This window comes from Plecotus auritus (assembly GCF_963455305.1).
Source record: "Plecotus auritus genome assembly, chromosome: 4".
NCBI lineage: Eukaryota > Metazoa > Chordata > Mammalia > Chiroptera > Vespertilionidae > Plecotus > Plecotus auritus.
The window spans coordinates 88,342,067-88,355,057 of NC_137775.1; the positions used below are offsets into that span (position 1 = coordinate 88,342,067).

The 12,991-nt window shown below is 48.3% G+C and overlaps 1 pseudogene across 1 annotated transcript in view; it reads right to left on the minus strand.

Moving 5' to 3' along the window:
• Positions 1–214: 214 nt before the first annotated feature.
• LOC308246727 (uracil-DNA glycosylase-like) overlaps positions 215–12,991 on the minus strand; it is an 84,604-nt pseudogene continuing 71,827 nt past the window's right edge. Inside the window, exons 2-3 of the transcript in view lie at positions 1,119–1,362; positions 215–801 (exon numbers count right to left, since the gene is read on the minus strand). The product of the transcript in view is annotated as a uracil-DNA glycosylase-like (transcript). The remainder of the gene's footprint in view (positions 802–1,118; positions 1,363–12,991) is intronic.

Below are 12,991 nucleotides of genomic sequence, written 5' to 3' on the forward strand. Positions count from 1 at the left end.
CAGGGTACAGTCTCTGCTGGATAACGCTGCCGCTCCTGGGCAGCTGGCACATGGCCCCTTTACTGAAACTTTCTCCCTGGTTTGCATAGTGCTTAAGGATCACTAGGGAAATTATTTTCTCAATTCCACATCGTCACTGACAAATACTTCAATAGCAGCTTCTAGAAACTGCCCGGAGGACCTCCTCCCCCCCAGTTCAGGGTCACAGATCCTTCTAGTTGATGGGCTCCTTGCCAGACTTTTGCAGCAGCTCATTGGTTTTCGAGCAATGTCTGTACCCAAAGAACCCTCTGTACACGAGAATGGGGAAGGATAGGTGGTCTGCAGCATGTGGTGGCGCTTCCTATCGATGGCACTGCCCTTCTTCTGAGCATAGGAGCCCCAGAGCAAGAAGACGAGGTCACTCAAGTTCTGATTTAGCAAGGACACAACTACATCAGTAAATTGCTCCCAACCTTTCTCCTTATGAGAATTGGCCTGATGCTCCTGGATGGTGAGGACAGCGCTGAGTAGGAGAACACCTTGCTTGGCACATCCAGATACATCTCCATGGTCAGGATGCACAAAACCATCTATGTCTGTAGACGGCTCTTCATAAATGTTTTCCAAACTGGGTGGAGATGGAACAGGTCTTTGAACACTAAAGCAGAGCCCATGAGCTTGGTTGGGTCCATGATATGGATTCTGTCCCAGGATGACAACCTTCACGTCTCTTATGTTGCACATTTGGGTCCATGTGAAGACTTGGTGTGGGGGTGGATAAACAGTGTAATATCTTCTTTCTTCGGCTACAAATCCCATTTTTATATATAAAAGCCTAAACAACCATTACAACCAAATGACTGGAATGACCGGTCGACCAGTTGCTATGATGCATGCTGACCAATAGGGGGCAGATGCTCAATGCAGGAGCTGCCCCCTGGTGGTCAGTGTGCTCCCACAGCCATTTTCCTGCAGCCCCTCCCCCTGGCCAGCCAACCTCCCACAGCCCCTCCCCTCTTCCCCTGACAACTTCTCACGGCCCCTCCTCCTGGCCGGCCAGCCCCCTGATAGGCCTCAATCGCCAGCCAGGCTGAGGGACCCCATCTGTGCACAAATTCATGCACTGAGCCTCTAGTTAGTTTTATAAAATATGGTTTTCTGAACTCTCCACTGAGGTGCTTCTTCCAACTCACCGAAACCCACTGGCACATTTTGAGCGGAGAGTCAAACAGGGCTGCGGCCTTGTTCTTCTGGATGCGGACCAATTTCTTGGGGCTCAGTGGCAATGAGAGCAGTGTGCTGGGCTCCTCTTGCTCCGCTTGCGCCTTCTTGGCAGGGCTGACCACTGCATCCCTGCTCTCCTCAGCTACGGCTGCCACGCTGGTTAGTGGTGGGGCTCAGGGAGAAGGAGAAGAGTATCTTCTGGCCGATCATCCCAAAGCTGCCCAGGGACCCTCAAAGCTGGGGGAAGTGAAGGCGTGCTGCCCAGGGACCCACGCAAGGCTGGCGCAGGCTGTGGCAGCCTGCAATTGGCCTCTTTTTTTCTTTTTTAAGAGAGAGAGAGAGAGAGAGAGAGAGAGAGAGAGAGAGAGAGAGAGAGAGAAACATCGATTTGTTGTTCCACTTATTTTTGCATTCATTGGTTGATTCATGCACGGCTCTGACCTGAGATCGAGCCCAAAACCTTGGTGTATTGGAATGGTGCTTTAACCAACTGAGCTACCCTGCCAAGGCCATCTTGCAGGATTCTTGATTGATGCGTTCAATAAATCTTTGACTTGTGCTCACTCTCTAGTTGTATGGGAATTAAGATTTTAATTTTGTGAAAACTATCAGCTGCATGTCAGCTGTGGGCAGAGGCCAACATTGGAGGCATTTTAACTTCCAGAGTTCTGTAGACCAGCACTACTCAGCCTCTCATGTATGCACAAAACATCTGGGGACCTTGTTAAAATGCAGGTTCTGATTTTGTAGCTCTGGAGTGGGCACATCTCACAAGCATCCTGGAAGGGAATGTCAACTCTGCTGGTCCATGGCCAGCACTCAGTAGTCTGCAGAATGCAAAGGGTCCTCACAAAAGACTGAATGAATCTGTATCCCCTCTCTGTCCCTTGCTCCCATAGAGGCATGGCAGAACCAACCCAAAAGATAGTCCTGACTTCCGTGGAACTGGGCTTGGAGGGGAGTTTCTGGGAACTATTCGGGGAGGTTTGAGTGTAAGAAGAGGGGTGCGGGTAGGAGGGTGGGACAATATAAAGGAAATGAAGTGATTCATGCTGAACTGTGATTACAGGAGCATTAAATACAATCAGAGGGAAACCCGATCTGCCCATTGCAAAGGGAACCATCCAACTCTGAGCGCTGCTCTCCAAGCAACACAGCTCCCCCCTCTTCTGATGGGACCCACCCAGCTCTTGCCCAAGGAGCCCTCCGGGGCTGTCAAGTGCATGGACAGCTCTCAAACTACGAGTTTTCCAAGGCAGCTGAGCTGTTTGCACCTCCTTTGGGAAGAGGAGAGGTGGGTCCCTGTTGTTTTCAGTGGGCACATTTCAACACTTTGGTGGCCCGACTCTGCTCTGCTGCAGGTCTTCCTACAGCGTGGTGCACTCGTATTTTTATCCTTCACATTTCTTGGAAACACACAGATTTCAGAGACTCCAAGAGACACACAAAGCTTTAATTCACTCCCACCCAGGGATCTTTACCAAAGTGAAGAGGCATGCATTCCCAGGGTGAACGGAGAGCTTTGATTCTGATTCTGAAGGCCTGCTCATGGACTGGACTTCACTGAGATGAGAAGAAAAGAAGGAGGGGAGAGGAGAAATGGAGGGAGCAAAGAGGAAAGAAGACAGGGAGGGGAGGATTGTTCCTAGAGCTGGATTTATTTAATGAAAGGGCTGTCCCTTCTTCTGAGTCTGTTCTGCCTTTTTGGAGGTGGTATAAAATGTTTTCATTGAGATGATATTGATAGTAGATGACCAGTTTTTGGTTTAGTTTTTTTTTTTTTTTTTCATAGCCTCATTCAGTACAGAAAAACATTGGCAATCCCATCTTAGTCCTCTAATTTGGGGGGAAATTGTTCTCCTCTGGAAAGCCACATACCCAAGGACTCCTTGCCCTTGGCTCTCAGATAAGACTACAGATAAGACGCCCCTGAGTAAAAGAGAGTCTACCAGCTGTCTGGAAAAACAGCTCTTTACTCCAGGGCTGGGGGAGCAGGTAACTTGGTGTTAGACACCAGAGAGCCCCTCTTCTCCTCCCGTCACCAGTATGCTTAGAGAGAGGTGACACTTGACACAGCAGGTAACAGCGTCTTCCGCAGTGGCTTAATATGCAGTTTGGAGACTGGGAATGAGTTGGAGTTTGAAGAACAAGGAGTGAGTCTTGATTCTGCCATTTAAAAACTGTGTGAACTTTTGCAAGTGGTGTAATCCTTTGGAAGCAGAAAAGACTATCAAAGTTGCCAAGAATCAGTAATGTATATAAAGAGCTCTGTAAAATGTAATATAAAAGAGCTGTGAAAATATAATCTATTGTTACAAGTCCCCTCCCTAGCTCCCACGACATTTCCTCATACAAATGAAACGCTGTTGGGTTGAGAGCTAAGATTTCCAGCCCCATGTGCTCACTATTGGTGTGGGGGCAGTTACATGATCTCAGAGACAAGCACTCAGATTTTCAAAGATTTATTCGATTCTATTATTCTGCCGCCTATCAGGGCATCAATAGTTACCCAGGTAATTCAAATGTGTATTCAAAGTCAATAAACACTATTTACAGAAATGAGGTAAAGATATAACCTATATAGTGAACAACATAAACTGATGAACAAAAATAGATCCAGAGACAGAGAAGCATTGAACTGACTGTCAAACCTCTGAGGGAAGGCAGGGAGGGGACAGACGGGGTAAGAGATCAACCAAAGGACTTGTATGCATGCATATAAGCATTACCAATGGGCACAGACACTAGGGGGGTGAGGGCATGTGCTTGGGGGGAGGGGTGGGATTGGCCTGGGAGAGGTCAATGGGGGGAAAAGGAAACATATGTAATACTTTAATCAATAAAGAACTAAAAAAAAAAAAAAAAAAAAAAGGTATGACCTAACTAGGTAAGTTATAGTTCAAATCCTCTTACATAATACTATAAGCTCACTTAACTCTTAAAAAACTGAGTATTGCCGAAACCGGTTTGGCTCTGTGGATAGAGCGTCAGCCTGCGGACTGAAAGGTCCCAGGTTCGATTCCGGTCAAGGGCACGTACCTTGGTTGCGGGCACATCCCCAGTAGGAGGTGTGCAGGAGGCAGATGATCAATGTTTCTAACTCTCTATCCCTCTCCCTTCCTCTCTGTAAAATATCAATAAAATATATTTTTTAAAAAATTGAGTATTATTTCCAATCATGCATGAAAATCAGAGATTCTAGAGATTAATTTACCATTCAAATTCACACCATCAGAGTGGTAAGGACAGGATGCTAACCTAGTTCATGCTGACTCAGAGGCACCCTGTGCTATCACTACACTGAGCCCTAAATCACTCCTCATGAGGGAAATCTTCAGGTAGGAGACCAAAGGTCAGACTGTCCCAAATTTACTGCTTATCAAAAGTGCAACTTCGGACCCATCCCTTCTGATAGATCTTGTACAATTCATAGAAGAAATATAAAATCTCCTCAAATAATTTCCAGGGAAGTAAAAACAAAATATTTTGCAATTGTAAGAATTAGAGTCACTAACTTTCTATAATGAGCTAAACTCATTATTAGCCAAGACTTGCTCTTTCTGATATAACCAAAATACAAATGCAATGTTGTTTATTTTTTTGGTAGGGTTGGTAAATGGAATTGCTCAGACCTGAAGGGTTAAATAAAATATTTTTATGCTATTTATGTTGAACATTAGCTAGCTCCCTGGACTAATATTGGACATTATCCCATCAGTGTATATTAGATGAAACAGATGCATTTGTTAAACATCTAATTGGGGGAGTGGAAATATAATATAATAAAGAGAATGTATATATGAGAAAAAACTGAACTCCAAAATACTTTAAATTACAACATGATGCCTTCCACTTTATTTAATCAAGTCCGTTCTTATAACTCAGTTAAAATGAGAGGGAAGAGAAGAGAGGGAAAGTAATACTAAGATTTATTCCTAATTTTAACTCTGAAGTATACAATAATCATAGTGATTTGGTAAAATAGTTTGAAGTTTCCAAAGTAAAAAAAAAATAAAAAAAAAATAGTTCTGCATTTTTCCTGTAAGTCCTCTTTCAAGAAGATAAATACAGAAACATTACCTTAATCATTCTAATATTTCAACCCAGGAAAATTAAGATGTTGGTAATGTTAACGTGTATGCTGTAGAAATAGACATGGACCAATGGTAGTGAGTCTGACTGGCAAGGGTCAGAGCCAGAAGGTTTACTGGAGTTCTTAAATATGTATGGATAAAACAAATTCATCTGACCAAGTATTTCAGTTACAACCAGTTAAGTGACCTAAGTTAGACTAAAAGAGCTACATGTCTGATTCTATATATCAAAATATGTTTGACTTAAAAATGTGAGGAGAAAGTAGAAAATAAAATCTGTGTACCTAAAAAGTCATTGATATTGTCCAAAAGATTCTACCTCTCTTTCTTCCTCCAAATCCCTCCTGCCCCCAAAGATGGTGGCAGGCAGTAATGGCTCTACCTCATGGCAGCTGTGGAAGCCACACTTTCCCAATATAGGAAACGTCCAGCTCCAGGGAGACCTACCAGAACAGGGGTCAGCACACCACCCCTGTTCTTCTAAAGTTACACTGGAATGCAGCTGGGCTATTAGCTCACATCATGTCCAGGGCTGCCTTTGCCCTACAATGGTAGAGTTGAGTAGTTGACTCACAAAAGGTAGGATAATGACCATCTGGTTCTTTACAGAAAACATTTGCTGGCCCTTGTACTAGAAAGGTGCCAGCTACGGAGCACCAAGATTGGCATTTCATACACTCCAAAGCTCTGGTTCCCAGCCCTTCTGTAACCCCAGCACGCCTGAGGGGAAAAGCACACTCCCATCAGCAGTACAGTCTTAATTGCTGTATTGGAGACGCCCCCATACATACATACCTGAGAAAAGGATTTTCCACGGAGCCAGTGCGATTTAAGCTTTAGGATCACTCACTTGCACAAGATCTGGGGAGGGGCCCTCCTGATGTGTTCACATGGTTATTTTTTGTTGTGATATTTGAAAAAAATAAAGATGTAGACACCATTGTCTCTTTCTATTCCAGCTTTCCCTCCACCAATCTTCTCCATGTGTTGGGTGGTGCTAGAGGCATGTGGGAATTTGTGGATCCAATTAAACAGAGGTTGAGTTGAGGATACAGCTAATTTGGGTTCAGTGCGACACAGAGATAGACAGAAAGAAGCTATCTATAGCCACTTGGCTTTATGGCTAAGTTATTGCCAGTCCTCCCAAGATAGGAATGACTTGCAGGAATACTTCTACTGCCCACTGCAATGACCCCTCTGACACAAAAGCACAGACATAGCTGTCCTAGCACTACTAGTATATGGATGTGTCCTACAGCACCCGCCATTGACAGTGTGAAAAAGAAAAGGTTCTGAACTGTGTGAAGCCAGAAGCTACCCTATAGGAAATTCTACCCAGCCTTACCGTTTACATATGAAAGAAACTTAATCATTTTTCCAAATTTGACAGCATTCTTAAAGTGTTCAATGGCACTTTCAATTGCATGTTGCGATGCTGCAAAAAAAACAAACAAAAAAAACCCAGCAAACTTTTCCATCAATAATAAAAATTATTTTTTCTATCAACTGCCCTAAAGAAAAGGTCAAATTGTCTTGCTATTTCTTTCTGTAGCAAGTGATATTATAACATTTGCAATCATATAAAGAAGTGATCAAAGATTATGCTGCCAGGAAATGTGGGAGACTAGTATTATAGTGTCTAGTGTCAAACCATCAATAAAAGTATCATGTATCTGACCTGGATTTTGTGATGTTTGTGGTCAGTTTTTTAAAATTAGTAATTTCTTGTGTTTTTTTATTCTAAACAATTATTGATACTTTTTCATAAATAAGGCCCTTCAAATCATGTGAGCCTTAGGCCCATAACACCTCACCTACTTACATACGTGCACATACTCATATGTTATTAAAACACAAAATTTCTGCTTTAATGTTGGTCATCATAACCCACTGTGTAAATGTCATGCCGGTAATGAAGTAGGATTCACAGTTGCAAAACACTTTCTTAAAAATCTATGCAAACCCATTATTATTTTGAGTGAATCCATGACTAAATGGAGTGTGTCTCATTCCAAGCTACCTTGTTCCAGTCACCTGGGTGGGATGCGAAGAGCATACATTTCAGAGCTCAGTTGACTTGGATCTGGATCCTGAACATAATATTGAACATTCCTGAGCTTTATCTGTCACACAGGGGAGATGGTGCCAGCTTCATAGGCTGTTGTGAGAGTCAAGTGAAGAAAGCTGTGCTAAAGGCGGAGTTCGGAGCCTGGCCCAGCAGGCCTTTCTGCCCCAGGCTCCTCCACTCCACCATCCGCATCTCTCTGGGGCCCCAGCGGCTCCCGCACACAGAGCACAGCTGGCAAAGACACTCGGAGGAAAGCCTCTGTAATTAATGTCACATTCACTCAATTTCAGGTCTAGACAATATTTTTCTAAAACAATTGCTTCCAAGGGCCAGAAATAAAAACAGAACAATGTCAGTCATCAGAACTCAGAAAGGGGAGGGTAAATAGTGCCTGACGGGTCCATTCTAACTTTGATCCGAAATTCCATATTCCGCGGGGAGACGTGTAGTAAATGATTTCCACACTTCTCCACGGCTGCTGGTCCTGGCTGTGCATAGCCCTGTGTCTCAGGAACGGAGATTGGAATGGCTTTAAGATTCTCCTTTAGAGGATACAGAAGGCTCACTTCTGGGGTAGCAGATATTAATGGTCCTCCAGAGACCAGTGTCCCAGCTGTAGTGTGAGATGGGTGCTCTGAAAGCTGTGGGCAGCCTCAAACCTCTGACCTGGAGTGTTTCCCCAGCCAGCGTGCCAGGGGCTGACACCTCCCCATTGCCTGCTTCCTGGGGCAGCAGAGGACAAGGTGAAAGGGAATTGCAATTTACCTGGTACTGGGCATGTGGAAGGGGCTCTCTGCTCTTCTGCGTTCCCCCTCTGCTCTCACCCCATCTTCATTCTCCCTAACTAGTTAGGAGCAGGGGCTAGAGAGGGTGCTGCCACCATCACCGAAGTGTCATGATCCGAGAGGTTGCCATATTGGTGGAATTCTATGCAAAGAGCGCCTCCCGGAAATGGGCAAAGCTATTGCTGACACTGTAAATCTCCAGAAAAGTTTCTTTACATCTCATGGAGAGAGAGACTGAGACCAAGAACGAGAATCATGGAGAGGCTGCCAAGAGAAAAAGGAGGGAAAGGCATCAGTTGGAGACAGGGAGGGAGCAAGCTGGAGACAGAGGCTGAGTGGTCCTTGTTACAGTCCCAGGAATAAACCCACGGCTCTCTAGTAAATAGAATTCAGCACAGCTGGCAGCTGTTCCCACAAACACAGGGCACAGACCACCCGGCACTCAGATTCCTGTGCCAGGTCCTGGCCTTCGTCACCCGGAAGAGCTCTCTCAGTCAGCAGGGCCCTGGGAGACGCTGTCTGCACCACCACCTGAGCTTCCTATGTTTGCAAGAGGAAGAGCCTTTGTGATCCAAAAGGTAAGTCCTCTCTCCCCCCACCTTCCCTCACCCCACCCTACTCAGTAGCTAGTGGCATTTAGAACAATGATTCTCCCAGCAAGAAGGAGCAGCTCAACCCAAAGTGGCATACCACCCCCAGGCACCTCCCTCACCAGGCACCCCCCAACCCATTTCAAAGTTCCCCTTTATTCTTCAAAAATAGGTCTTCCTCCCACAAGTTCTCCAACCCATCCCAATCCAAAATCCCCTTCTCTCATGAGAATGTTCTTAGCTAAGTACAAAGGGGAATCTGATTTAATGTAATCTTATTCATGAGTGAGTGATTGACAATCTTTCTCAACTCTTCCAGGAGCATTTGCATTATAAAAGAGCAATTTACAGCAAAACAAACAAAAATCCACAATGAACCTCTCATTGGTGGGGTTCCACATAGTGTGAACAAGGGGAGGGAAGGCTGCAGGAAAGGTGCCTTCATGAAAGACCACACTGGTCTCCAGTGTTCCTTCGGTCACATCATGAGGGCAGCTCTGCTTACTCCACTAGGGCTAGGCTGCTATAGCATCCAGGTGGTCACACTTCCCCTTGGATCAGAAACTTGATACATGGCACATAACGGGAGAGTCAGGTGATATAAGGCAACAGTTCTCAAAGCGAGAACTCCACCATGCCAGCAGCTTGGGCATCACATACAAATTATCTGGTGCAAATTCTTCCTAGACCTACTGAATCAGATACCCAGGGCATGGGACCCAGAAACCTCTGTGTCAATAAGCCTTCTAGGGAATGCTATTGTCAATCACCTGTATAGAGCACGGTGGCCTGGGAGCTCCCTCCTCCTCTGGCTAGCTTGCAACCTTGAGCAACTCAGCTCACTTCTGTGAACTTCAGTTTCATATAACAATCTACACTAATAAAAGAGTAATATGCTAATTAGACCGGGAGACCTTCTGGAGACCTTTCGGACAAAGCTGGGGGCTTGGCCGGCCTGCAAAGTGCCCCCAAACGGCCCTCAGCGCCTCGCCCAGGCCAGCCATGCCCCCCAGTGGGGACCCTCACCTGATGGGGATGTGGCCCACCTGCAAACCACCCACTTAAGGCCTCTCGCCCAGGCTGGCCCCACCCCCCAAAGAGACCCCCACCCTGATCTGAGACCCCATTCAGAGCAGACCAGCCAGCCCCCACCCATGCACCAGGCCTCTATCTATACTAATAAAAGGGTAATATGCTAATTAGACTGGGAGACCTTCTGGGAGACCTTCCAGATGTCCTTCCGGACAAAGCCATGGTGGTGGGGCCAAGGAAGAGGTGGTTAGGGGTGATCAGGCCAGGAGGGGAGGGCAGCTGGGGGTGATCAGGCCAGCAGGGGGGCAGTTTGGGGCAAGCAGGCTGGCAGGGGGGGCCAGTTGGGGGTGAGCAGGTTGGCAGGGGGGGGCGTTGGGGGTGAGCAGGCTGGCAGTGGGGGGCAGTTGGGGGCAAGCAGGCTGGCATGCAGAGTGGTTAGGGGCAATCAGGCAGGCAGGCAGGTGAGCAGTTAGAAGCCAGCAGTCCCGGATTGTGAGAGGGATCGGGCCTAAACTGACAGTGGGACATCCCCCAAGGGGTCCCAGATTGGAGAGGGTGCAGGCCGGGCTGAAGGACAACCCCCCCCCCTGTGCACGAATTTCGTGCACCAGGCCACTAGTATAATATAACTAGAGGCCCAGTGCACAAAATTCGTGCATGGGGGGGGTGTCCCTCAGCCCAGCCTGCACCCTCTCCAATCTGGGACCCCTCAAGGGATGTCCAACTGCCCATTTAGGCCCGATCCCAGTGGGCAGTCGGACATCCCTCTCACAATCCAGGACTGCTGGCTCCCAACTGCTTGCCTGCTTGCCCCTGATTGCCCCTAACCGCTTCTGCCTGCCAGCCTGATCATCCCCTAACCACTCCCCTGCCAGCCTGATTGATGCCTAACTGCTCCCCTGCCAGCCTGTTTGCCCCTAACTGCCTTCCCCTGCAGGCCTGGTCACCCCTACTGCCCTCCCCTGCAGGCCTGATCACCCCCAACTGCCCTCCCATGCAGGCCTGGGTCCCCCCCAATGGCCCTTCCCTGCAGACACAGTCACCCCCAACTTCCCTCCTCTGCCGGCCGGGTCACCCCTAACTGCCCTCCCCAGCAGGCTTGATCGCCCCCAACTGCCCTCCCTTGCAGGCCTGGTCCCTCCCAACTGCCCTCCCCTGCTGGCCTGATCGCCCACAACTGCCCTCCCTTGCAGGCCTGGTTCCTCCCAACTGCCGTCCCCTGCTGGCCATCTTGTGGTGGCCATCTTGTGTCCACATGGGGGCAGGATCTTTGACCACATGGGTGCAGCCATCTTGTGTGTTGGAGTGATGTCCAATCTGCATATTACTCTTTTATTAGCTAGGATAGAGGCCTGGTGCATGGGTGGGGGCCAGCTGGTTTGCCCTGAAGGGTGTCCCGGAACAGGGTGGGGGTTCCCTTGGAGTGTGGGGCAGCCTGGGCGAGGGGCCTGTGGTGGTTTGCAGGCCGGCCATGCCTCCTGGCGACCCAAGCAGAGGCCCTGGTATCTGGGGTTTATTTATCTTCTACAATTGAAACTTTGTAGCCTGGAGTGGAGCCAAGCCTTCTGCTCGCTCTGTGGCGGCAGCCATTTCTGTTGGGATTTATGTATCTTCTATAATTGAAACTTTGTAGCCTTAAACGGAGGCCAAGGCAGGCCAGGGCTTCAGAAGCTTGGCTTCCTCCTTTGCCGCGGGCAACCCTAGCCTCCTGCTCTCTCCAACTCTGTGGCTGCCGCCATTTCTGTTGGGCTTTATTTATCTTCTATAATTGAAACTTTGTAGCCTTGAGTGGAGGCCTGGGCTGGCAAGGGCAGGTGGAAAGCTTGGCTTCCTCCATTGCCAGGGAAACCCAAGCCTCCCTCCTGCTCTCTGTGGCTGCAGCCATCTTGGTCTGGTTTATTTTCATATTCCCTCCTGATTGGCTGGTGGGCGTGGCTGGTGGGCGTGGTTGGTGGGCGTGGCTTGTGGGTATAGCAGAGGTATGGTCAATTTGCATATTACTCTTTTATTAGATAGGATCATATATAATAATAGAGGTAATATGAAAATTGACCCTCACACCCTCGCATCACAAGATGGCCACCCCCATGTTGTCACAAGATGGCCACCCCCACATCATCACAAGATGGCTGCCTCAAGATGGCCACCCCCATGTCACAAGATGGCTGCTCCCACATTGTCACAAGATGGCCAGCAGGGGAGGGCAGTTGGGGGGGACCAGGCCTGCAGGGGAGGGCAGTTGGGGGTGATCGGGCTGGCAGGGGAGCAGTTAGGTGTCAATCATGCCGTCAGGGGAACGGTTAGGTGTCAATCAGGCCAGCAGAGGAGCGGTTAGGGGCTATCAGGCTGGCAGGCAGGCAAGTAGTTAGGAGCCAGCAGTCCCGGATTGCAGGGATTGGGCCTAAACCGGTAGTCAGACATCCCCCAAGGGGTCTCAGATTGGAGAGGGTGCAGACTGGGCCGAGGGACATCCCCCCAGTGCACGAGTTTTGTGCACTGGGCCTCTAGCATAATATAATATAGTATAATCTATACTAATAAAAGGGTAATATCCTAATTAGACTGGGTCGACCAGACATTTTCCAGTCATCTGGTCCTCCTTCCGGACAAAGCCACGGTGGCGGGGGCTGAGGCAGAGACAGTTTGGGGCAATCAGGTCAGCAGGGGAAGGCAGTTAGGGGCAATCAGGCAGGCAGGCAGAGGCAGTCAGGGGTGATCAGGCAGGCAGGCAGAGGTGGTTAGGGGTGATCAGGCAGGCAGGCAGAGGAATTAGGGGCAATCAGGCAGGCAGGCAGGCAGGCAGAGTGGTTAGGAGCAATCAGGCAGGCAGGCAGGTGAGCGGTTAGAGCCAGTGGTCCCGGATTGCAAGAGGAATGTCCGACTGCAGGGATTGGGCCTAAACCAGCAGTTGGACATCCCCCGAGGGCTCCCGGATTGGAGAGGGTGCAGGCGGGGCTGAGGGACGCACCCCCTCCCCCCATGCATGAATTTCATGCACCGGGCATCTAATATAATATAATATATTATAATATAACAGGATTTAATCAGTGTCCTATGGAAAAAAATCATTTCAGCCTTGGCTGGTGTGGCTCAGTTGGTTAGGTGTAGTTCTGTGCACCAAGAGGTTGCAGGTTGGATTCCTGGTCAGGGCACATACTAGGGCTGTGGACTTGATCCCCAGAAGGGGGCATGCAGGAAACAGCCAATCAATGCTAT